The following is a 27,563-nucleotide window of genomic DNA, read 5'->3' as shown; positions in this document are numbered from 1 at the left end:
ACATTCTTGGGCACTTGTAAGATAGTGATATCTGAGTTAGGGAGCAGGAGGACGGAAGAGAGAAGAGAGAGAACTCATTGTTCCCTTTAGTTTGAAACCACTTAGGGTAAACACTGCATTTTCTCTGTCTTATGCTGAGTCAAGCATACTGGCAATACTCAACAGTAAATGGTCATTTGGCTTTAAAGGCTTAATTCCCCATATATAGAGATTAAAATGTGCCTCTGAAAATAAGATTCTAGAAGAGAATCTTTGATATGTTCTGATGGAGGCTGTAAATCATACCATTTTATGCAGAATCTTAGATAAGTTAAATATATACCATTTTACCCTTTCATTATATCATGTTTCTTTTTAGTATTTTAAAATAAGTGCCTGCAAACTGAAAGTCTTATTCTATTTAGAGACTTTCTGCACATATCTATCCTCACATAGATATGGATATGGTTATACCTAGCTATTTATCTATATATAATATATAAGGCAATTATTCACTGGTAAATTTGTACATTTCATTTTCCAATACAGTGTATTCAGTTTAATCACATACTTTCTAATCTTTTTGCCTCCTAGTCTCAGATTTTTGAATTCAAATTTCCTTCCCTTTGTCTGTATTTAAAAATAATAATAATCATTTTACATCTATTACAAATAACAATACCTAGTCCCTGATTGAATGCTAACATTGTAATTCATTCTCAGGGTTTGGCTGCCATTCATTCATACCTCGAGCTGTGCTCTCATTATATATGACATCAGCAGAAACTCTCAATTCAATTGCAGCCTTTTATTTAATTAGGGCCTATGTATTATTTGGTTTGTAGTATCCAGAATTAAAAATAGCCCCTTACATTGTGCAATGGGAACGGAAGACAACTTTGAATATATACTCTAATTGGTATTTTTAATACTCTAAAAGCAATCAAAACTTATGTTAAATATTAATTATAATATTTTTCTGCTTTTGTGCACCTTGATTTATTGCTGCCCTTTTGGGCTCACTTTTAATTACATTACAGGAAAACAAAGGATATTTTTATCGGAAGAGTTATTTGGCCCAGACAATATGTTCAATGGCGGTGGTGATATTGAACTTTATATTAAACTTAATTTTCAAAAGCATATTTAACACAGTTTGCCAGGCTTTTAAAAATTATTTTTCCTTCCTTTAACAACATGCCTCTCGGGTCTCTATATTAGATATCAGGGACAAAGCTCATAAAGGAACAAAGACCCAAAATCAGGGATGGTCTTTTAAAAGAGGTACAGTTTCAAAGACTCCTAAAGATATAAATCAAAGTGCTTTTGAATACAGAGAGCATTCTAAAAGAATATTGAACTGTTTGCTTAAAATCTCACATTATTTCCTGCTTTTTAAACCCTGTTCCTTTTTGAAGACTAGCACCAGATAGGGACAAAAGGAATATTTTCATGCAAAAATCAGGGCCAGGTACAGAGGCACAGTCAGAGTCTATTTCAAGTGGGGACAGGAATTTAATTCAAGTTATTCTCCTCTTTATTCCGCATTTAACAGATTTGAAGGATTTCTCCACCTCTCTGACACTTGTGCAGACATCATAGGTCCTGGTTGCACCAGTGGCGGGCACCAGGAAATCTTGGTGTGGAATTTTTGGTCCCCTTGGAATGGATTCTGAAAATACAAGAGAGTTGAAATATGTCTCCTCAAGAAGGGTGAGCCTTTGTTTTTTGGTTTTTTTTTTCGTTGGTCTTCTGGGCCCCCTCTCAGAGTGAAAACAAGCTATCACTTTCTTTCCTTTTTAAAAAGAATTTTATGTAACCCACAGGTGGGCCTTCCCTTAGAGACTATGTGTGAGAAAGAAAATTTCAGACTTTTGAAGAAGACGGAGATTTTACTTAGCTTGCTGTAGATGTCTGCTTTTCTATTTATTAATTTTTGTGGACTATTTCTAGCACTTCAGCTAAATCAGTACAAATACAAAAAATAACTAATAGGTCATTCTATGACAAATTTCACTTTCTAAAAGTTATGACCAAATACAAGGCTTAAGCCCCTATGAAATGTGAGTTTCATTAAGAAAGTGAAAAGCCATACCTCTGAGTAGAGCAGGTATCTGTGATTTTTCATGTTTCCATAGCAACATGTAATTTTTATTGAACTCTGAAATAAATAGGCAAATAAAACATACATAAAATATTGATGGGTGGGTGCTGGGTCTGCTGTCCCAGACGTTAGTAACTTATGGTCACTATCGTTTCCTTTTTAACTCCTGTAGCCATTTTTCTAATTATGGCCTGTTTTTTTTTTTTTTTAATGACTTCTTTATTATTCCTATAATACAGAAAGTTTGCTTCTTAATGTGGTTTCCAAACCCTATCTTGTAGTATACATACAAGAAAGACTATTGAGGAGGTAACAAGAGAATGGAAATAAAATTTAAAATGTTTTCTACATTTTTCTAAGAGAATTATGTGATTTGTTTTGTCCTGAATTGACTTTCCAGGTTTTAACTAATTTTTATGATCTGTTGACAGTGACTTATGTTCCGTGTTTAAAATATATAATACTGATGAGAAAAAAACAAATACAAATAAAATGTATTATTCACATTTAAGATATCAATTTATTATAATCAGTGTTCTAACAATATAAACTAGAAAGAAAAAGATTGGATCAATTAAATCATTCATTTTTACTTAAAAAAGAAATGCAAGATGAAACTGATCTAACATCCACATATTTTATTGAAGATGTGATTATTATAGTACCTACATATACTATATCTACTATATATGGTACTGTATATAATATACATATTACTATGTCTGTACCATTTTAGTTTAGTGAATCTTTACTGAGAGTTAACTCTATGCTCAGTGTTGTGCCAGTTATTAAAAAAAAAAAAAAAGTCTCTGATCTTAAGTTAACCTTCTATTAGAAAAGTCATGTTAAAATAGAGGATATGTTTTAAAATTAGGTATCTTTTCTAGTGACTAGAAAAGATAAATCTGTATCCCTATCTTATAGCTCATAGTAAAATAAATTCTAAATTTATCAGACTAAAACTTGCAAAATGAAATCAATAAAACACTCAAGAAAACAAGGACTTTTAAAAATATTGATATAATCTTAGAGAGGGGAAGACGTTCCTGTGTATGACCAAAAACTCAGAATCCAGGTTTTAAAATGATAAAATCTGATTCATAAACATAAAAAAATCTACACAATGAAAGAATAGCATAAAAAATGTCAAAAGCCAAAAAAATTTTCTTATATCACAGCAAAGGATTAACTTTTAATAGATATAATATTCTTTCAAACTAATTTCAAAACCTATAACATAATAGGAAAATGGACAAAAGAAAAGGAAATACAACTGGCAGTAAAATGTTTAACATAGATGAGCTTTTATGAAACAAAGGCCTCTATGAGATGATCATTTAATGAGATAGCATTTAGCAAACTGGTAAAAATTTTTTTTGTTTGTTTCATGACTAACTTGTTAGGAAGAGTTTAAGTATAAATTGTTATCAGCATTGTAAGAGTGGAAAATAATTTATGATCTTCTTGGAAAACAATTAGCAATATCGGTTCAAAACGTGGGTTGGGAAGATCCCACTCCAGTATTCTTGCCTGGAGAATCCACATGGACAGAGGAACCTGGTGGGCTGCAGTCCATGGGGTCACAAAGAGTCAGACACAACCAGGCGACTAAGCACAGCATAGCCCCAAAATGCACATAATTTCATTTTGGGGCATTCTCACATATGAGCAAAACGCAGGTTACTTACTGCAGCATACTTGCCCTATAAAAAAAATGAAAACACTCGGTATAGAAAACGCAGTAAATGTGTGTTTCAGTACATTCAGACAATGGAGTTCTATGCGGCCAGTGGAAAAATGAAGCACCCCTGTGAGTACAAATAAGGAGTTACATCTAAAAATACTGTTAAATGAAAATAGCAACGTGCAGATCAGTGTTATAGTATACTCCCATTTGTGTTTTAAGAAAGAGTAAAATATATACGTACATGCTTCCGTATGTTTAGACTATCACTAGAGGTGCAAACAAGAAGATTTGCTATCCTTGATGAGATGAATTCATTGTCTAGAAAACAGGGATGGGAAGGCAACCTTTTTTATCACTCTGTATTCTTTTGTGTTTTAAATTTTTCCCAAATATTTATTGTCCCTATGTAATTGATTTTTAAAAATAGGTGCTATTTTAAGACAATATAAGGGCAAATACAAAAAAATGCTTAATGCTAGGGAAATTTTAAGTGATAAATGACCACCCTAAGATGCCTTTCAGAAAAGGTTTAGAATAAGCAGGTCTTGTTTAGTAGTTAAGTTGTGTCTGACTATACAACTTCATGGACTACAGCACACCAGGCTTCACTGTGTCCTGGAGTTTGCTCGAACTCTTGTCCATTGAGTCGGTGATGCCATCCAACCATCTCATCCTCTGTAGCAGGTCTTGAACTATACTTGAAACTTAAACTGAGATCAGGAATTATTACCATGAATTAAGATGGTCATAACTTATCCATATGGCACAAGGCTATGGCTGCATCATTCAAGCAAGAACAGGATAACGTGGGGGATAAAAGAGACAGGTTATGGCAACAGAGAGGAATGGTAGAAGTAACAATGAGATGAAATTGTCTGTTTTCCAGTGAAAGCACAATAATGGGTTTATAGTTCAGAACAAATATTCAAATATATGGTGGAAAGTACCATGATCTTAATGATTATGTTGCAAAACTACCCTTTTAAGCATAATTTCTTAGGTGAGGATAAGTGGTATGATATATCAGAAAAGGCCATGAACACAGAATTCGGGAGACATTTAGGCTGGTCCCTGTTCTGCCATTAATTAGCGATGTAACCTTGGGAAGGTCACACTGTATCTCCAAGCCTCAATTTTATTGTCCGTTCTGTATAAGGGTGGGGGAACATGCAATAGATTCATGATTCCACAGTCCTTTTTTATATGAAGAACTTTTTCAAGTAAAATGTGAGTGCAAACCAGTAAAACAGATAAAAGCAGGGAAACTTTGTATAAAGCAGGGATAGGTGCCCCAGAGTTCTCCTGTACAGTATCTTTCCTTCCCATTATGGTCCTCTCTAATGGAGCTAAATCAAAGCCTTGGGAATCAGCAAAGTTCAATTTAAAACTATTTACTGGAGGAGTCCTAAGGTTCCTTTTCATAAGACCATTCACAATTCTAGAATGTAATTGATTCATAGGTTTGATCGTGTTTTGAAATTTCTACAGAAATATTTGAAAAAATAACGGTAGTAGTCTGAGGCTACATTGGAACTAACTACTTCAACAAAGGTTTTTCAGCATCCTTTCTGTAGTTGGATGGCCACATCTCACAAGATACACAGCTGGCTGGAGTATGATCCTGCTGTATTTTATTTTTACAGTCTGTTGGATTTTAAAAATCTGTTTAGGAATTTCTAAGCTTCTTGAATACTTATGTTGATATCTCATATTTTTTGGGAACTTTCCCATTGTCTTTCTTCCTCCTCTTCTGGGACTTAGTTCCACATATAATAGTCTTACATGTCTCTTTTGCTCTTTTTTCTTCTTTCCCCACTTTTTCCTTTGAGTTTCAATTGAATATCTTTTACTAACCTGTCATTAGTTTAACCAATCCAGTCTTCTACTTTGTTAAACCTCTCCACTTAGGTTCCTATATTCAGATATTGTATTTTTAATGCCAAACTATTCATTAGTGTCAATTAAAAAAAAGTCAACTATGTATTTTTAATTTCTTCACACTTCCTTTTGTCTGTCTTTTTCTCTATTTCTTTGAGCAAATAAATCATACCTATTTTAAAGACATGGATGGCTAATGTCCACATCTGGATTATCTGTGGGTTTGTTTCTATTGTCTATTTTTGCTTGTGGTTGTTGATTATGGCCATTCCACTTTTTGTGTTTAATCATTTTTCACTATGTGTAAGACATTGTGTATAAAAAACTAGAGAGACACCACTTGTTAATTTCTACAAAAGAAGTCTCCGTAAGCAGATAGTGTAAGGAGCTGATTGTCTCAATGAAAGCAAGGACTGTGCTATATTAGGGCTGAGCTGTAACTTTTGCAAACTTACTTTCAGCTTGGTTTTTTTGATCATTTATCCCATGCAGCTTCAAATGTAGTAAATGTATTAAGGTCATGTGAAGGAGGACTGTAAGCATCCAACCTTATGTGTCAGTCTTACACAAATATCAAAAAATCATAGAGTTTTCATCCCCCTTATCCCTCATCCCTCAGCTTCTAGAATCAGTAAGTGGATGCAAGTAACACGAGCTGTCAATTTTTTATCCTAATCCATCCCTCCTTTTAGGTTTCTCTTTTGTTGCTCAATTTATTTTCAGGCCTTCTCCACCAGATTAAGTCTGCAAGATTGTGGAATTTTTCATTTTTCCTTTTGGAATCTTTTGATCTGTTTCTTTAATCTTTCACAAATTCATAGATTGATGAGTTCACGTAGAAACGGGTTGTCTATTTGAAGGACCTCAGGTCTGCACACTATTTTTCTTGGTTCCCTCTACCACTGAAAGCTTTGCTTTCTCTCCCTCTCTCTGAAATACCATCTACTTGCATCAGCATCTCATCCTGTGCCAAGAATGACAAATACCCACAAGGAAAAACAAAACACTCATCTAACTTATCAACTCAGCACCTACTAGTTCTCCTCAATCTAGTTTGTGTTGCTTGCCGATGCATATGAAAACATGACTATTGAAGTTTACCCAGCTTTGTTTCCTTGTCACTGCAAATACGCACCTGCAGTAACCTACTACATGGTACTCAGAAACAGACTTTCACGATCTAGATTTTTAGAAACCTTAAAATCTAAGAAATATAAGACAAATGTTTAAAATTTTAGCATGTGACACACTATTCATGTTACAAGTATGAACAGCTGTTTCAAGGTTTTCCTCTAAATGGTCTGACAAACTGGGATAGTCTGTGGTTATGTAATATAATAGATCACTAATAAATATACTCATAAATCAGGCTAAAATTTCTTGTACATACATAAAACTACTTAGTAACTTCAGTCCAGAATAGCAGAATTTTAAAAAAAAACCAGATGAAATCTTAACTTTTTATAAGAATAACCATGTAGGATGAAGCTAAATAAAATTTTAAATTAGATGCTAACTTTCTAGACTGTCATGCAGTAATGACTAGTGCCTTGGGTGGGGAAGAATGGTATTTTCTACTGGGGTATGTATAGAACAGAAGAAGTGTTATTTTATAACATGGTTTGAAATTCTAAGTCACTGATATTACTATCGTTTTTTCTTCAAGTCCCAGAATATATCATCATTCATTTTTAATTATTTCTTCAATTAACTCTAAGATATTCATCAAGCTAAAATTTTTAGAAAGCGTGTAGGGCTTAAGAAATTGTGTGTATGTATGTTTTAGAGTATACTTAAGAAATGAATTTGGTTTGCATACTTTGGATTACTGGGAATTTATTTTATTCTTTCTTTTGTTCTTTATTATCTTATATTTAATCAGAGTTATGTTTGTAAGCAATTTAAATCTAGATTAAAATTTAACCTATAAAAGAGTTGCTTGAGAAATGAATTAACTTTCTCTGCCATTCCATTTTCTCCTTTTTTAAAAAAATTTCATTGGAGCATAGTTGATTAATAGTGTTATGTTAGATTCAGGTGTACAGTAAAGTGAATCAGTTATACATATATCCACCTTTTTTAAGATTCTTATCCCATATAGGTCATTGCAGAGTATTGAGTAGAGTTTCATTAGCTATACAGTAGGTTGTTATTAGTTATTTATTTTATATATAGTAGTGTATGCTGCAAGGAGATCCAACCAGTCCATCCTAAAGGAAATCAGTCCTGAATGTTCATTGGAAAGACTGATATTGAAGCTGAAACTCCAATACTTTGGCCACCTGATGCAAAGAACTGACTCATTTGAAAAGACCCTGATGCTGGGAAAGATTGAAGGCGGGAGGAGAAGGGGACTACAGAGGATGAGATGGTTGGATGGCATCACCAACTCAATGGACATGAGTTTGAGTCAACTCCAGGAATTGCTGATGGACAGGGAGGCCAGGCATGGTGCAGTCCATGGGGTCGAAAAGAGTCAGACATGACTGAGTGACTGAACTAAACTAAACTAATAGTAGGGTATATATGTCAGTGTGAATGCCAGGCTGGATGAATTACAGGTTGAAATCAAGATTGCCAGGAGAAATATTAATAACCTCAGATATATAGATGAACACCCTTATGGTAGAAAGCAAAGAATAACTAAAGAGCCTCTTGATGAAAGTGAAAGAGGAGAGTGAAAAAGCTGTCTTAAACTCAACATCAAAAAACTAAGATCATGGCATCAGATTCATCACTTCATGGCAAATAGATGGGGAAACAATTGAAGAAGTGAGGATTTATTATCTTGGGCTCCAAAATCACTGCAGATAGTGACTGCAGCCATGATATTAAAAGACACTTGCTCCTCGGAAGAAAAGCTATGACCAACCTAGACAGCATATTAAAAAGCAGAGACATTAGTTTGCTGACAAAGGTCCATCTAGACAAAGCTATGGTTTTTCTAGTAGTTGTGTATGGATGTGGCAGTTGGACCATAAAGCTGAGCACTGAAGAATTGATACTTTTGAACTGTGGTGTTGCAGAAGACTCTTGAGAGTCCCTTGGACTGCAAGGATATCCAACTAGTCCATCCTAAAGGAAATCAGTCCTGAATATTCGTTGGAAGGACTGATGCTGAAGTTCCAATACTTTGGCCACCTGATGCAAAGAACTGACTCATTGAAAAAGATCCTGATGCTGGGAAAGATTGAAGGCAGGAGGACAAGGGGAGGACAAAGGATGAGATGGTTGGATGGCATCACCGACTCAATGGACGTGAGTTTGAGTAAGCTCCAGGAGTTGGTGATGGACAGGGAGGCCTGGAGTGCTGCAGCCCATGGGGTCACAAAGAGTTGGACACAACTGAGTGACTAAACTGATATATGTCAGTCCCAGTCTCTCAATTTATCCCTCCTCTCCCTTAAACTCTAGTAACCATAAATTTGCTTTCTACATCAGTGAATCTATTTCTTTTTTGTGAATAGGTTCATTTGTACCTACCAGTGACATGGGAGCTGACTATGGCTCAGATCATGAACTCCTTATTGCCAAATTCAGACTTAAATTGAAGAAAGTGGGGAAAACCATTAGACCATTCAGGAATTACCTAAATCAAATCCGTTATGATTATACAGTGGAAGTGAGAAATAGATTTAAGGGACTAGATCTGATAGACAGAATGCCTGATGAACTATAGACAGAGGTTCGTGACATTGTACAGGAGACACAGAGCAAGACCATCCCCAAGAAAAAGAAATTCAAAAAAACAAAATGGCTGTCTGAGGAGGCCTTTCAAATAGCTTTGAAAAGAAGAGAAAAGGAAAGATATACCCATTTGAATGCAGAGTTCCAAAGAATAGCAAGGAGAGATAAGAAAGCCTTCCTCAGTGATCAATACAAAGAAACAGAGGAAAACAACAGAATGGGAAAGACTAGAGATCTCTTCAAGAAAATTTAGAGATACCAAGGGAACACTTCATGCAAAGATGGGCTCAATAAAAGACAGAAATGGTATGGACATAACAGAAGCAGAAGATATTAAGAAGAGGTGGCAAGATTACACAGAAGAGCTGTAAAAAAAAGATGTTCATGACCCAGATAATTATGATGGTGTGATCACTCACCTAGAGCCAGACATCCTGGAATGTGAAGTCAAGTGGGCCTTAGGAAGCATCACTACGAACAAAGCTAGTGGAGGTGATGGAATTCCAGTTGAGCTATTTCAAATCCTAAAAGATGATGCTGTGAAAGTGCTGCACTCAATATGTCAGCAAATTTGGAAAACTCAGCAATGGCCACAGAACTGGAAAAGGTCAGTTTTCATTCCAATCCCAAAGAAAGAAAATGCCAAAGAATGCACAAATTACCGCACAATTGCACTCATCTCAACACGCTAGTAAAGTAATGCTCAAAATTCTCCAAGCCAGGCCTCAGCAACACATGAACCGTGAACTTGCAGATGTTCAAGCTGGTTTTAGAAAAGGCAGAGGAACCAGAGATCGAATTGCCAACATCCGCTGGTTCATCAAAAAAGCAAGAGAGTTGCAGGAAAACATCTATTTCTACTTTATTGACTATGCCAAAGCCTTTGACTGTGTGCATCACAATAAACTGTGGACAATTCTGAAAGAGATGGGAATACCAGACCACCTGACCTGCCTCTTGAGAAACCTGTAAAGGTCAGGAAGCAACAGTTAGAACTGGACATGGAACAACAGACTGGTTCCAAATAGGAAAAGTAGTACGTCAAGGCTGTATATTGTCACCCTGCTTATTTAACTTATATGCAGAGTACATCATGAGAGACACTGGGCTGGATGAAGCACAAGCTGGAATCAAGATTGCTGGGAGAAATATCAATAACCTCAGATATGCAGATGATACTACTCTTATGGCAGAAAGTGAAGAGGAACTAAAGAGCCTCTTGATGAAGGTGAAAAAGGAGTGTGAAAAGCTCAACATTCAAAAAACTAAGATCACAGTATCTGGTCCCATCACTTCATGGGAAATAGATGGGGAAACAGTAGCTGGCTTTATTTTTCTGGGCTCCAAAATCACTGCAGATGGTGATTGCAGCCAGGAAATTAAAAGATGCTTACTCCTTGGAAGGAAAGTTATGACCAACCTAGACAGCATATTAAAAAGCAGAGACATTACTTTGAGCAACAGAGGTCCATCTAGTCAAGGCTATGGTTTTTCCAGTGGTCATGTATGGATATGAGAGTTGGACTATAAAGAAAGCTGAGTGCAAAAGAATTGATGCTTTTAAACTGTGGTGTTGGAGAAGACTCTTGAGAGTCCCTTGGACTACAACCAGTCCATCCTAAAGGAAATCAGTCTTGGGTGTTCATTGGAAGGACTGATGTTGAAGCTGAAAGTCCAATATTGTGACTGCCTGATGCAAAGAGATGACTCATTTGAAAAGACCCTGATGCTGGGAAAGATTGAGGGCAGGAAGAAAAGGGAATGACAGAGGAAGAGATGGTTGGATGGCATTACCAACTCAATGGACATGAGTTTGAGTCAACTCCAGGAGTTGGTGATGGACAGGGAGGCCTGGTGTGCTGCAGTCCATGGGGTTGTAAAGAGTCGGACACAACTGAGCGACTGAAGTGAACTGAACTGAACCAGTGACAGGATACGATACTTGTCTTTCTCTGTCTGATATATTTCACTCAGTATAATAACCTCATATCCATTTTTTCTCTTTCCTTTTTATCTCAAGGACCTGAAACAAATGAATTGACCCATTATTGACAGTTTCCTTCATATAGCAGTTTGCCTCATCTCTATTTCTCAATGTGTCTTTACTACATTGGACCTTAGTTCAATTATTGAGCACATTCAGATCCTTGGGTTCCATCTCAGAAAGGAATCACCAAAGATAGTTCCCAAAATTTGCATTTAATTTGCACATTGATGCGTGCTATAGCTGATTACTATTATCCAGTGACCATTCCATAAAAATAATGTAGGACAGCATCACCACTGACTACTTTGTTATCAACTGAAAGAACATTACCTTGGTTGCCATTAAAATGCCCATAGCAGCTCCCTCCATTCATACTGGCCAGGAACCTGCCTTATTGCCTCATCCTCTCTATCTATATTCTTTTCTGGAGGCCCCCCAGTTGGACACGACTAAAGCAACTCAGCATGCATGCATGTACCATAATATATTATCTGTTCTGGTATTGATAGGTATTTGTTTACTCTTTAGTTTGGAGCTACTCTGAATTTTTACCAAAAATACTCTGAATTTTTACTAAAAATACCTGTCTTTAGTAAAAACATATACACATTTCAATTGGGTATGCACTTCAAGGATGAAACTGTTGGGTCATAAAGTATTTGTATCTTTCTTTATGAAAAATATTGTCTTTAATTTCTTTTGACAAGTTTTATATTTAAAAAAATTACATCAGAGTATATTTAATTGTGTTAGTTTCAGGTGTATAGCAAAGTGATTGTGTTATACATATATCTATTTTTTCAAGTTTTTTCCCATTTATGTTATTATAGATGATTAAGTTCCCTGTGCTTTACAGTAGGTCTTTGTTGGCTATCTGTCTATTAATATATATATTATAGTAATGTGTATATGGTAATCCCAAATTCCTAATTTATCTGTCTTCCCCACCTTTCCCCTTTGGTAACCATAACTTTTCTAAGTATGTGAGTCTGCTTCTCTTTTGTAAATGAGTGCACTGGTATCAATTTTTAGATTGCACCTATAAGTGATATCATAGGCTCTCTGTCGTTCTCTTCCTGACTTAATTCACTTAGTATGACAGTCTCTAGGTCCATTCGTGTTGCTGCAAATGAATTTATGTCCTTCTCTTCTGTGGCTGAGTAATAGTCCATTGTATGTATGTACCATGTCATCTTTATCCACTCATGTGTTGATGAACATTTAAGCTGCTTGCATGTCATGGCTGTTGTCATTCGTGTTGTAACAAATATTGGTGTGCATGTATCTGTTTGAATTGTGGTTTTCTCCAGGTTTCACTTTAGTAAATCTGCCCAAGAAATTTTCACTGTGGTTATACCAATTCTCTCTCCCACTAACAACTTAAGAGACTTCTAGTCACTCTATCATATCACCAATAACAATTAACATTGCCCTAAAAAAAAAACTTTTAGCCATTCTGACAGCTTGGAGTATTACCTTGTTGTTTTAATTTTCTTTAATGACTAGATGCATTGGCATGGTCTCAGATGGGGGTTGAGAGAACTGGAAGATACAGTGCATGCCAAGCTCTTTGTACAGCGCCTTACACAGCAAATGCTCAGTGAAACCAGGCATTCTTATTAGTATACCTTGGCTCATTTGTTTACAGTAAAGGACATTGGCATGATCTCATTGTGGCACATTCCTACTTTTAATAATCATTGTTCTTTTCCTTTCTGGGTTGCTACTGCAAAGAGAAAACAAAAACTAACAAAAACAAAACCCCAGACAACTAGAAAATTCATAGAAGAGATTGCTAGTGAAACAAGAGAAAGAAACATTTTTATGGCTATGTTTCTATTTTAACTAGTATAAGCAACCAAGGTTTATTTTATTGAGCGGCACTGAATTAACACAAATGAAATGTAACCTCATTAATCACCATTTATTGATTTACACCTCACTAATGCAATCATTTAGGCAAGTAGCTGTTAGGTAATGGTGTCTCATTATAGGTTCTTGTGTAATTTCAAGATAGGAATTATTATCAAGTATGTCAAATGGGAATCCTGTGCACTGGGTGTATGATAATCCGAGTACTCAAAGAGTTGTGTAAGATACCACAAGGGACCTTTCCAACTAGCCAATAATGAATAATGTAGTTTTCCTTTGCCACACTTTAAAGGGAGTTTTCCTTCTTGGCTTTTATCCTTGGGTCTTAATATAGCAGGGATGAAGCAACCATTTCTGGCCACATTCTACTCCTTTGACGAGAGAGTCAGAAGAGAAAGATGGCCATGAATTGTAGGTGTTAAGGGATGTAGGGGTTTCTAAAGACAGACGGCACAACGGTCTCAGTGAAATGACGTCTGCTCAGGAATTTAGAACTAGGAATGACATGACAGAGGCCACAGAATGGCCTTAAATTTTGAGCTGTCTAAACAGTACCAGCAGGCAGGCATCAATCAGTGCCATCCAGCATATGGACAAGAAAATTTATCCTGACAAAGTAACTTTTATTATTTGAATTATTGAAAGATTGGTTGTTTCTTTTGCATGAATGCTGAGTAGGGGAGCCCTACAGACTCATGCTGGTACAAATGTTTAGTGTAACAATAAACAAGTTCACTGGTGTGGGATACAGCACAAACTATACTATAGTAAGAAATTTAATTTTTTTCATTTGTGAGGTCATCATAGACTTTAAATATATTGTCTAATGTATATACCACAGGTTGTGCAGTAGAGTAGTGATTTTACCCCTTAACAAAGAATTGACTATATAAACCACAAGGCCCTCTGAGTCAACAAATACTTACATAGTTGCTGAGGGGTCCAAGGCTGCATTTAGTGCTGTGGTGGATGGAAGGATGTATACATGTCAATATGTATGTGTAATTTGTAGACATAAGTTTAAGTCAAAGCAAGGTATGGAAAGTATAGTCATAACCAAGCCTTCTGGAGCCTGTATGGGGTTGACTTCATGGTTTAAAGAGATGATTCTTAACAGGGATGGCTTTGCTTCTGAGGGGGCATCTGTAAATGTCTGGAGACGTTGTTTTTCACAACTAAGGGAGAAGGGACTGCTGGCATCTAACAGGTAGAGGCCGAGGATGCTGCTTGGTACCCATCATGCACAGGGCAGCCCTTACAACACAGGACTCTTTAGCCCAAAATGCCAGTAGTGCTGAGGTTAATAATCCCTGATTTATAACATTAGGCCTTAACCCCTAGGCTCAGAACAGGACCTGCCACATAGTAGGCTATCAGGAAATACGTGTTAAAGCATGAGCATTACTACGAAGTTACTGACCTATTCAACAGGAAATTTTGTTTAAATCACAATACTCAAAGGAGTGAATAATGCAGTATGTGAATTATACCTCTAAAAAGTTCTTACAAAGCAATTATTATTTTGCTTTTTATAAATGTAATGTTTATATTTTTTCACATTTTCATATAAGGTTGAAAGCGGTGGCTTTGGAGTCAGATAAATACAATTTAAAATCCTCATGGTCCCTCAGTTTCCTGGACTATAAATTAGGACAAAAATAAATAAATAGGGGGAGTATGATGGCAGAGTGGCAGAGAATCCACATGCCAGTGCAAGAGTTGCAAGAGACATGAGTTCAATCCCTAGGTCAGGAAGATCCCCTGGAGTAGGAAATGGCAACCTGCTCTAGTATTCCTGCTTGGAAAATTCCATGAACAGAGGAGCCTGGCAGGCTAGAGTCCATGAGGTTGCAAAAGACTTGGACACGACTGAGTGACTGAGCCCAGCACAACATAATATATATGTATGTGTATATATACACATACATTTATAATGCTTATTGTGTGTTAATAATGATTATAGATTATGGTTTTTCCTGTGGTCATGTATGGATGTGAGAGTTGGACTGCTGAGCGCTGAAGACTTGATGCTTTCGAACTGTGGTGTTGGAGAAGACTCTTGAGAGTCCCTTGGCCTGCAAGGAGATCCAACCAGTCCATTCTGAAGGAGATCAGCCCTGGGATTTCTTTGGAGGGAATGATGCTGAAGCTGAAACTCCAGTACTTTGGCCACCTCATGCGAAGAGTTGACTCACTGGAAAAGACTCTGATGCTGGGAGGGATTGGGGGCAGGAGAAGAAGGGGACGACAGAGGATGAGATGGCATCTCTGATGGCATCACTGACTCGATGGACGTGGGTCTGGGTGAACTCCGGGAGTTGGTGATGGACAGGGAGGCCTGGCATGCTGTGATTCATGGGGTCGCAAAGAGTCGGACACAACTGAGCGACTGAACTGAACTGAACTGAATGATTACAGTCTCCTATCATGGCATATTGTTATGGAATTCAGCTGATTGTGTTTTATCCTTTGAACTGTTCCCTGGCAGACATGGTTAATTCCTATTTGATGAAAGGATTAATTTATTCTAAGATACTGTTCTAATATGGTACCATAACAAGCCATTTTGTAGTATAAGTTGCTTCAACTATACAACCTCTTCAGTAGAGAGAATTTCTCCATGCCAGGCTCTGTACTGAATGCTTCACATGCATCTTATTCTCTAACCCTCTCATGACATATTGGGGGTTTGTGGTACCAAGACTCAAGGAGATCTGGCCAGCCAAGTAGTAAGTCACAGACTGGGGATTCAAACACACATGTGTCTAACTCGAAAACCAAACCTCTTTCCCACTGTGAAAGACTGTCTTTGAACAACCAGAAGAAGACATCATCAAGGACAGATAGAATTTGCATACATAGGAGGAAAAGGAGGTCTGATGAAGATGGACAGAAGCGAGGGTGGACTCATCTCCCAATAAAAGCACAAGTATTTTGTTATGTGCAGGTTGTTCATCGTTAACAATAGTGCATCACTGGAACCAACTTTATGATTATCACTAGGGGATCAGATAAATACTATAGAATAGTATATATAACAATTATAGATGACGAAGCAGATCTCTGTACTTATAAAGATGTCACATTTGTTATGAAGATGAAAACAGGTTATGAAATGAGGTGTGCCTATATCCATATGCACGTGTATGTATTGGACAGAATCACAACCATACATGTGACTGGAAATAATACCTATAAAGGAGGAAGAGCTTATGAGGTGGAGTGACATTAAGTAAAATTCTACCTCCTTCCTTTTACTCTTTCTTTTAGATGAACACATATTTACACTGAAAGTCACTGATTTGACAGGTATGTGTTATATACCTACTATGGCCAGGCACCACTCTTCTGTATGTTTGCATCTCATTCTTGCTCCATAATTAATCTGGAAACATTGTATGAGTTTGCTTCATTGATGTCTAAGTCACAATCGAGGACTAAGCTGATACTACCCAATAAGGTAATCTAGTTGAGAATGCAGGGAATGGAGAGGGTGAAGTTCATACCCTCCAGCTCTTGTAGAGTGTAGAGTACATGTCCCTCCCATAAGCCTTTCCATGGCATCATTTGGTAAAAATCTGGGAGCCAAAATTCAGCCCCTGTATTCTGGACACGGGAGAATGAACCATTCCTGAAAACAGGGAGGACTGAAGAATTTTTAAAGAATCTCTTCAGAGCATTGTTCCTATTCGACTCTAATATAACTACTTATTCATATGATACTTTCCACAGATTCTGATTTTTATGGTGCCATAAAGTAAGATTTTCAGAAACTTGGTGGTGGGTAACATAATGCCATCAATGGCACAATTAATTAATGAAGAATTCTACTTAGTGCGGGCGAGCATCATATTTTTCTGAAAATGAATCTTGAGAGCTTCCTTCATTATACTGTGATTCTGCTTCCATTATCATTTAGAGATTGAGGCATGAGATGGGTCTGGTGATTATAATGATTTAGGAGGAGAAGTAATACGTTAGAACTATGGGAGATTCTATAATTTCATGGTCTATAGCATAAAAAAATATATCACATCACTAGATCAGGTATGTTGTACTTTCATATTGACTGTTGTGGTACCTTGCACAGTATACCTGATTGCAAATTTATACTGAACTCCCCTAACATCAATGGCATATATGTTGTAGTTCCTAATGAAGAAAAAAGAGTGTAAATACACTTTTATTAGAAATTTCTTTAGAGTCTAGGATATAATGGCACATATGGGGGGGAGAAATTATTCATTAAGTATTTCCTAGGAATTATTCATAATTTTGACTCACAATATGACAGACCCTAGACCCTGTGGATGTTTGGCTGGGGCTGAGTGGAACTGCCCAGATTCGTTAGCCATATGGAGCACATAATACTTCTGCTCTGAAACCTGTAATAAAGATTTTTTTGCTTTCTGGGATAATTAGAGGTTCTGACAATTTGAGTCTTTAAAAGTTTGGGCCATAACTTCTTTAGAAACAATAATTTTTACCTGTATAAAAATATGCTCCTGAGATTATATGGGTCACTTGAAGATTTGGGGTTTTGATTCTTGAAACCTCAACCATTAAAATTGGAATACCTCAAATACATTCCAGTGGTGTTAGAGAAGACTCTTGAGAGTCCCTTGGCCTGCAAGGAGATCCAACCAGTCCATTCTGAAGGAGATCAGCCCTGGGATTTCTTTGGAAGGAATGATGCAAAAACTGAAACTCCAGTACTTTGGCCACCTCATGCGAAGAGTTGACTCATTGGAAAAGAGTCTGATGCTGAGAGGGATTGGGGGCAGGAGGAGAAGGGGATGACAGAGGATGAGATGGCTGGATGGCATCACCGACTCGATGGACGTGAGTTTGAGTGAACTTCGGGAGTTGGTGATGAACAGGGAGGCCTGGCGTGCTGCGATTCATGGGGTTGCAAAGAGTCAGACACGACTGAGCGACTGAACTGAACTGAACTGAACTAATACAGAAATGTGGCATCATGAGTAATCAAACAAGAGGTTAAATGAATTTCTAGTTTCTACCTGAATATTTTTCTGTTTTTTAAATAGATGAATTCTGAGAAACATAAGTACCAGATTATTTCTTTCAGGCATTAGATCTCAAAGAAATGCAATTAAATGCATATTATTTTACAATTTTGTGCTTGTAACTTTTTCAATCATATTTTACTGAATCTAAGATGCATTAAAGGTAGAACACACCATTATTTTATATACTGTTGTGAGTTATTATAAGAGATCTCAATTTTCAGAAGTCTGAAAAATATATTTTTGAGAAATTTTTTAAAAGACATATTTTGGAATCAGTGAAATTTGGTAATCCCATGTGATACATGCTGAGAAAAAGCAAACAGCACACATATATGTAGGTATTCTCCATTCCCAAACCTCCACTAATATTTTGTTCTGTATCTCCCGTAATTGCAAATACAGTTTTTCTTTTTATGAGATGGGACCACTTGATACATTTTGAATTGCAACTGACTTTTTTCCTGAGAAAATATATATGATCACTCTTCCATACCAGTTACCTCATTCTTTAAAAATGACTAAAATATTATTCAGAAATGCCTTTTCTATCTTTAAGTTAGAAGTCACAAACTGTGGTACACAATTCAGTTTTAAATAATCAAAAAAATTCATATACATTCCTGCTTTTCAGCTTCTCTTGAAAATCATGTCAGTGTGATGCTTTTGCATAGCGACAATTTCCAGCCAAGTGGTAACTGACCTAGTTAGAGGATGCATCCTTCTTCTGATGCCACATATTCCCTGCGGTGTCCTAGCCTCATATGTATGACCTTTATCTTTTGTTTACATCCCCACCTTGCCCCCACTGGAGCCTCAACTTTAAACATTTGAAACAAAAAGCACAGAAATACCTTTTTGTTGCATTCCAAGTTCACTTAAGAAAATAACAAAATTTCTCACTGCCACTTCTACCTTTTGGTTTTATTTCTTCTGCCAGCATTTAGGTATCTGACTGTAAAACTTTTCAATTCTCCCATTTCCATAAAGCTACAATAAATGAATAATCAGGTTCATTTAATTGACCCCAGTTATTTTTTATTACTTTTTCCTATCATGTGCAACTCATTTGATTATCATAGACCCAATGACACATTCACATTGGGAATTCATCATTGAAACTACTTCTCTAATGATCTGCCATTGTTGTTGTTCAGTCACTCAGTCATGTCTGACTCTTTGCACCCCCATGGACTGGAGCATGCCAGGCTTTCCCATCCTTCACCATCTCCCGGAGCTTGCTCAAACTCATGTCCATTGAGTCAGTGATGCCATCCAACCATCTCATCCTCTGTCGTCCCCTTTTCCTCCTGCCCTCAATCTTTCCCAGCATCAGGGTCTTTTCCAGCAAGTCAGTTCTTCACATCAGGTAGCCAAAGTATTGGAGCTTCTGCAACAGTCCTTCTAATGAATATTCAGGATTGATTTCCTTTAGGATGGACTGGTTTGATCCCCTTGCAGTCCAAGGGATTCTCAAGAGTCTTATCCAACACCACAGTTCAAAAGTATCAGTTCTTTGGTGTTCAGCCTTCTTTATGGTCCAACTCTCACATCCATAGATGACTGTCCACCCAAAATGAAAATATTTCCTTTATACTGTTAGTTATCCCATCTTGGCCTCTGCCACCCAAGCTAATCACTTTTTTAGTTATGGTCTCTGCCACCCAAGCTAATCACTTTTTTAGTTATTGTTTCCCTAGAACTTGGGAGCTGAACCCACCTTTTTATCTCTACCATTTCTTTTGAGGCAAACATCCTTATGGAAGTGTCCGTGTAAGCCTCAAGAACAGGAAGAGACTGAATGTTCCATTTGCTGATGTGGCCCATTTTCTAGTACTATGGTTTGATGGCACTTGATGTGGATTGATTTAGTAACCCTAAGCATGGAATTGCATGCTTTTCTGAATAGATTTCTTCTTATAATAATTTTACCACTTAAACAGATTTCTTGGAGAGATTCTTAGTATGACCAATATAACACTGTCATTTGAATGTCTGTATCCTACAAAATAGACAATAAAATAATTTGAACATAATTTATATTTCTGGAAGATATACAGACACATGATTATTCTGCTTCAAGCCAGAAATAGAAAAAATAAAATATACAGCACTGAATTGAGTGAAATTATGTGACTACCAAACACTGAGTATTATGAAGAATTTATTCCAGAGTACTAGTTTACATATGTCACAACTAGATAAAAGGCTCTTTTTGTGCAATCTCTCTCTTTCTCTTTTGTGCCTATAATGTCATGCCAGTTATGGTAGCCATTGAATGTTATTCCCATGAGGAATGGTATGGTAGGACTGAATTGAACCCTTTGCACCAAGGGACTGAACTATAATGGTGTTATCTCTTCAAAACACCCAAGTCTCTAAGGTAGACCTCTTCCCATGGGGATGCGTAAAAGCAGAGAGCCTCCTGGGTAGGTTGCAGTTAGATTGTCTCCTCTGAATTATAAATTAGATGCAAAGATGTATAAACTAGGAACTTTTCCAGACTTTTAAAGAAGTACAGTATTTCCCAAGCCTCCCATGAAGGCAAGACTCATTGCACTGTCAGAAATTCAGTAGCAACATGGAGATTCTGTCTGCTTTCCGAGTGTGTTGAGTAAGGAACAGTCAGGAAGCTGATCGGATATAGTTACATTTCAAAGGCTCTTTTAACTATATTAGTTCTTTTTAACTAAGCCAGAGTTAGGACATGAAGCCATATTGTTTTGCCCTCTCATGTATCATGATCCTGATGACTATTTTAAAATTTCTGATTATTAAAAAAAAAAAGTTTAATATTGAAAATCTAAAACATATATAGAATAGAAAAATAAAGCTCTTATAATGCCAACAGTCAGAGACAACCTCTGTTAATATTTTCATGTGTGTTAGGTCTAGTTGAGGTGTGTTTTCTTGACATTTAAAATTTTTGAAATTATGCCATATGTAAATATTATATCCTGTTCTTTTCATTCAATTTATAACATACAGTTACACAGATATATAATGTACAATGCAGCCAATAATACATTTCAGAGCTGTTTCCCCTTGTTTCTTGAAAATTTCTAGAGCATAATTTAATGGCATCATTGTATGGGTGTCCATTGTGTCAATGGACACCCATACAATGGTGCCATTAAATATAATGGCATCATTGTAAACATAATAAAATTGTCAACATAATAAAACATTGTCAACATAATAAAATTTGCTGAACTTTTATTCTATTGTTGGTCATTTGGTCTGTTTTCATTTCTTGATATTATAAATAACCACATTGCAAGGAATTTGTAGTGATTCTGGGTGAATGTGATTCGGGGTGAATGTAATTCTGGGTGCATGTGATTCTGGGTGAATGTTATTCTGGGGTTTCCTGCATTGCAGGCAGATTATTTACCAACTGAGCTATCAGGGAAGCCCTAGAATGAAAATAAGTGGGTAAAAAGTATGAAATCTTTAAGACTCAACAGACATACCACCAAATGGTTTGACAAAAGTATTATTGCCAACTTATATGCATTGAATGAGCCCTAATTTTAGCCTCTTCAGTTCAGTCAGTTCATTCACTCAGTCGTGTCCGACTCTTTGTGACCCCCATGAATCGCAGCACACCAGGCCTCCCTGTCCATCGCCTCCCTGTCCATCACCAACACCTGGAGTTCACTCAGACTCACGTCCATCGAGTCGGTGATGCCATCCAGCCATCTCATCCCCTGTCGTCCCCTTCTCTTCCTGCCCTCAATCCCTCCCAGCATCAGACTCTTGTCCAATGAGTCAACTCTTCACATGAGGTGGCCAAAGTACTAGAGTTTCAACTTTGGCATCATTCTTTCCAAAGAAATCCCAGGGCTGATCTCCTTCAGAATGGACTGGTTGAATCTCCTTGCAGTCCAAGGGATTCTCAAGAGTCTTCTCCAACACCACAGTTCAAAAGCATCAATTCTTTGGCACTCAGCTTTCTTCACAGTCCAACTCTCACATCTATACATGACCACTGGAAAAACCATAGCCTTGACTAGACGGACCTTTGTTGGCAAAGTAGTGTCTCTGCTTTTGAATATGCTATCTAGGTTGGTCATAACTTTCCTTCCAAGGAGTAAGCGTCTTTTAATTTCATGGCTGCAAGCACCATCTGCAGTGATTTTGCAGCCCCAAAAACTAAAGTCTGACACTGTTTCCACTGTTTCCCCATCTATTTCCCATGAAGTGATGGGACCGGATGCCACGATCTTCGTTTTCTGAATGTTGAGCTTTAAGCCAACTTTTTCACTCTCCTCTTCCACTTTCATCAAGAGGCTTTTTAGTTCCTCTTCACTTTCTACCATAAGGGTGGTGTCATTTGCATATCTGAGCTTATTGATATTTCTCCCGGCAATCTTGATTCCAGCTTGTGCTTCTTCCAGCCCAGCGTTTCTCATGATGTACTCTGCATATAAGTTAAATAAGCAGAGTGAGAGTATACAGCCTTGACATACTGCTTTTCCTATTTGCAACCAGTCTGTTGTTCCATGTCCAGTTCTAACTATTGCTTCCTGACCTGCATATAGGTTTCTCAAGAGGCAGATCAGGTGGCCTGGTATTCCCATCTCTTTCAGAATTCTCCACGGTTTATTGTGATCCACACAGTCAAAGGCTTTGGCATAGTCAATAAAGCAGAAACAGATGTTTTTCTGGAACTCTCTTGCTTTTTTGATGATCCAGCAGATGTTGGCAATTTGATCTCTGGTTCCTCTGCCTTTTCTAAAACCAGCTTGAACATCTGCAAGTTCACGGTTCATGTGTTGCTGAGGCCTGGCTTGGAGAATTTTGAGCATTACTTTACTAGCATGTGAGATGAGTGCAATTGTGCGGTAGTTTGAGCATTCTTTGACATTGCCTTTCTTTGGGATTAGAATGAAAATGGACCTTTTCCAGTCCTGTGGCCACTGCTGAGTTTTCCAAATTTGCTGACATATTGAGTGCAGCACTTTCACAGCATCATCTTTTAGGATTTGAAATAGCTCAACTGGAATTCCATCACCTCCACTAGCTTTGTTTGTAGTGATGCTTTCTAAGGCCCGCTTGACTTCACATTCCAGGATGTCTAGCTCTAGGTGAGTGATCACACCATCGTGATTATCTTGGTTGTGAAGATCTTTTTTGTACAGTTCTTCTGTGTATTCTTGCCACCTCTTCTTAATATCTTATGCTTCTGTTAGGTCCATACCACTTCTGTCCTTTATCGAGCCCATCTTTGCATGAAATGTTCCCTTGGTATCTCTAATTTTCTTCAAGAGATCTCTAGTCTTTCCCATTCTTTTGTTTTCCTCTACTTCTTTGCATTGATTACTGAGGAAGGCTTTCTTATCTCTTCTTGCTATTCTTTGGAACTCTGCATTCAGATGCTTATATCTTTCTTTTTCTCCTTTGCTTTTCGCTTCTCTTCTTTTCACAGCTATTTGTAAGGCCTCCTCAGACAGCCATTTTGCTTTTTTACATTTTTTTTCCATGGGGATGGTCTTGATCCCTGTCTCCTGTAGAATGTCACAAACCTCCATCCATAGTTCAGCAGGCACTCTATCTATCAGATCTAGGCCCTTAAATCTATTTCTCACTTCCACTGTATAATCATAAGGGATTTGATTTAGGTCATACCTGAATGGTCTAGTGGTTTTCCCTACTTTCTTCAATTTTAGTCTGAATTTGGCAATAAGGAGTTCATGATCTGAGCCACAGTCAGCTCCTGGTCTTGTTTTTGCTGACTGTAAAGAGCTTCTGCATTTTTGGCTGCAGAGAATACAATCAATCTGATTTCGGTGTTGACCATCTGGTGATGTCCATGTTGTAGAGTCTTCTCTTGTGTTGTTGAAAGAGGGTATTTGCTATGACCAGTGCATTTTGGTAAACTTATCTTGTAAACATTTCTCTTCATAAGTAAAAATGCGATGTCTTTGTTGTTGGAGTACATTTCTTTTATTCCTGGTAAAGGTGAATGCTTTTTTCATGTAAGCATTTACTTTTGTGGGAATTGTTATATTGCTACAGACAAGGGTGGCCTTACACACTGTGGTCTATGCATATTTGAACATCAGACTTATTTTTTTAAATGCTTTTTAATTTTGAAGTGTTGTCACATACATAGTTACCTTGTCTGAATCTTAAAACAACCTTTTGGTGTCAGAAAGATCAAGTATTTCAGAGAGTGTTTTGCCTATGTTCTCCTCTAGGAGTTTTATAGTTTCTGGTCTTATGTTTAGATCTTTAATCCATTTTGAGTTTATTTTTGTGTATGGTGTTAGAAGTAATAAATGCTGGAGAGGGTGTGGAGAAAAGGGAACCCTCTTGCACTGTTGGTGGGAATGCAAACTAGTACAGCCACTATGGAGAACAGTGTGGAGATTCCTTAAAAAACTGGAAATAGACATGCCTTATGATCCAGCAATCCCACTGCTGGGCATACACACTGAGAAAACCAGAAGGGAAAGAGACACGAGTACCCCAATGTTCATCGCAGCACTGTTTATAATAGCCAGGACATGGAAGCAACCTAGATGTCCATCAGCAGATGAATGGATAAGAAAGCTGTGGTACATATACACAATGGAGTATTACTCAGCCATTAAAAAGAATACATTTGAATCAGTTCTAATGAGGTGGATGAAACTGGAGCCTATTATACAGAGTGAAGTAAGCCAGAAAGAAAAACACCAATACAGTATACTAACGCATATATATGGAATTTAGAAAGATGGCAACAATAACCCTGTGTACGAGACAGCAAAAGAGACACTGATGTATAGAACAGTCTTATGGACTCTGTGGGAGAGGGAGAGGGTGGGAAGATTTGGGAGAATGGCATTATACATGTAAAATATCATGTATGAAATGAGTTGCCAGTCCAGGTTCGACGCACGATACTGGATGCTTGGGGCTGGTGCACTGGGACGACCCAGAGGGATGGAATGGGGAGGGAGGAGGGAGGAGGGTTCAGGATGGGGAACACATGTATACCTGTGGCGGATTCATTTTGATATTTGGCAAAACTAATACAGTTATGTAAAGTTTAAAAATAAAATAAAATTTAAAAAAAAAAAAAAAAAAAGAAAGATCAAGTATTAATTCTGTCTTTAAAGCTGAAACAGTGGAGGCTCAGGAAATCAGTGACTGGCCCAAGTCAATCCCGTTAGCAAGCAGAAGAGGTGTTTTTATTTTGTTCTGATTTTTTTCTGTTGAGTCAGATAGTTTGACTTTAAACTAGTTTATGTGAAGTAAATAAAGTCCAGTCAAGGCAAAATATAAGAAAGTAAGTAGGGATTACTGTTTAATTCCTTTGTTTGCTTCCTAAAAGAGAGTACAAGACATCCAGAAAAAAAAGACTGGCACCACTTTCCACATGATGTCTAAAAGACACTCCATTTTTTAACCAGAATGCATGCTTAGCAAGAAAATTTAAAAAGATGAGCTGGAGGGCTGTTTTCTGACTGTTGCATCAGAAAATACTAACCTTAAACAGTCATGAGGTTAGACATAAGATGGCGTAAGAAGTGTTTGGAAAGTGTGCAGAGGACCAGCTGTTTTTTTGAGGCAGTGTATGCCAGGACACCGTAAGCCAAGCAAGTAGAGTGTTGAGTGTACATTCAGAGTAAAGATTGTGTTTTCCCTTCATTATTACATTAAAAATGTTTGCTAATTTTAGAAAGCTAACTATGTCTTATAAGTTGCTGACCTAAAGAGAAAATGTCATAAACATGAGCTTACAGGGAATTTCAGATTTGAATCCCTGTATGTAGATCCTCCCATTGAAGAAAAATCACACAACTTTTCGGAAAAGAAAACTTTGTGGTTTTATTTTTAATTCCATCAATTTTATGGACTCCAAAAATTCTTTAGGCACACATTGGTGCATGTATTCTGGTGAAATGGGACCATACCTAAGCTGTATGGAACTTATAACTGTGTGGAATGTAGGTGTTCTATATGTTGTCGTTAGGGAACCATACAACCTGAGATGTAGCCGTTGTGTCAGGATTCTTAGTTGCAAGCAACCGAAACTGATTATGGTGAATCTTAGACAAATACGGAATTCACTGGCAAGTTCTACGGGACTCACAAAAATTAATGGCAGCCAGGAGGACCATTCTTGGAATGCAGTCATAGATCTGAAACCCTCTAAATAGTGCTGCACCAAAGAACATTGACATCAAAACCAGTTAGACCTGTTCAGCACCATTCACAAATATGACTCCAAGAATCACCATGTTCTTTATCATTAGTTTGGAACTCAAAGCCCTGGAGGAGAATCTCTGATTGAATAAAAGCATGCAAACTGATAGCAAATATGGGTGTTATTTTATACTACCTCATTAAAGGCTGAGCCTTTTTTTTTTTTAATGAGCTTCACCCAGAGTCTGGAAAATTCTGAAAGAGATGGGAATACCAGACCACCTGATCTGCCTCTTGAGAAATTTGTATGCAGGTCAGGAAGCAACAGTTAGAACTGAACATGGAACAACAGACTGGTTCCAAATAGAAAAAGGAGTACGTCAAGGCTGTATACTGTCACCCTGCTTATTTAACTTCTATGCAGAGTACATCATGAGAAACGCTGGACTGGAAGAAACACAAGCTGGAATCAAGATTGCCGGCAGAAATATCAATAACCTCAGATATGCAGATGACACCACCCTTATGGCAGAAAGTGAAGAGGAACTCAAAAGCCTCTTGATGAAAGTGAAAGTGGAGAGTGAAAAAGTTGGCTTAAAGCTCAACGTTCAGAAAACGAAGATCATAGCATCCAGTCCTATCACTTCATGGGAAATAGATGGGGAAACAGTGGAAACAGTGTCAGAATTTATTTTGGGGGGCTCCAAAATCACTGCAGATGGTGACTGCAGCCATGAAATTAAAAGACGCTTACTCCTTGGAAGGAAAGTTATGACCAACCTAGATAACATATTCAAAAGCAGCAACCTAGATAACATATTCAAAAGCATATTACTTTGCCAACAAAGGTCCGTCTAGTCAAGGCTATGGTTTTTCCAGTGGTCATGTATGGATGTGAGAGTTGGACTGTGAAGAAGGCTGAGCGCCGAAGAATTGATGCTTTTGAACTGTGGTGTTGGAGAAGACTCTTGAGAGTCCCTTGGACTGCAAGGAGATCCAACCAGTCCATTCTGAAGGAGATCAGCCCTGGGATTTCTTGGGAAGGAATGATGCTAAAGCTGAAACTTCAGTACTTTGGCCACCTCATGCAAAGAGTTGACTCATTGGAAAAGAGTCTGATGCTGGGAGGGATTGGGGGCAGGAGGAGACGGGGACGACAGAGGATGAGATGGCTGGATGGCATCACTGACTCGACGGACTTGA

General features: G+C 37.5%; 1 long non-coding RNA gene across 2 annotated transcripts in view; it reads left to right on the top strand.

Moving 5' to 3' along the window:
* The window catches only part of LOC112581125, a 470,843-nt gene that overhangs the window by 153,531 nt on the left and 289,749 nt on the right, over positions 1–27,563 (top strand). Inside the window, exon 3 of one of the 2 annotated variants that reach the window (XR_006547413.1) lies at positions 1,535–1,692. The exons of the other annotated variant lie outside the window; for it this stretch is intronic. This is a non-coding gene — a long non-coding RNA (uncharacterized LOC112581125). The remainder of the gene's footprint in view (positions 1–1,534; positions 1,693–27,563) is intronic. 2 annotated transcript variants of the gene reach the window in all.

The sequence above is a fragment of the Bubalus bubalis genome, chromosome 21 (assembly GCF_019923935.1).
Source record: "Bubalus bubalis isolate 160015118507 breed Murrah chromosome 21, NDDB_SH_1, whole genome shotgun sequence".
Classification (NCBI taxonomy): Eukaryota; Metazoa; Chordata; class Mammalia; order Artiodactyla; family Bovidae; genus Bubalus; species Bubalus bubalis.
Note: the sequence above shows the minus strand (reverse complement) of the source record. Positions and strands in the feature narration are given on the sequence as shown.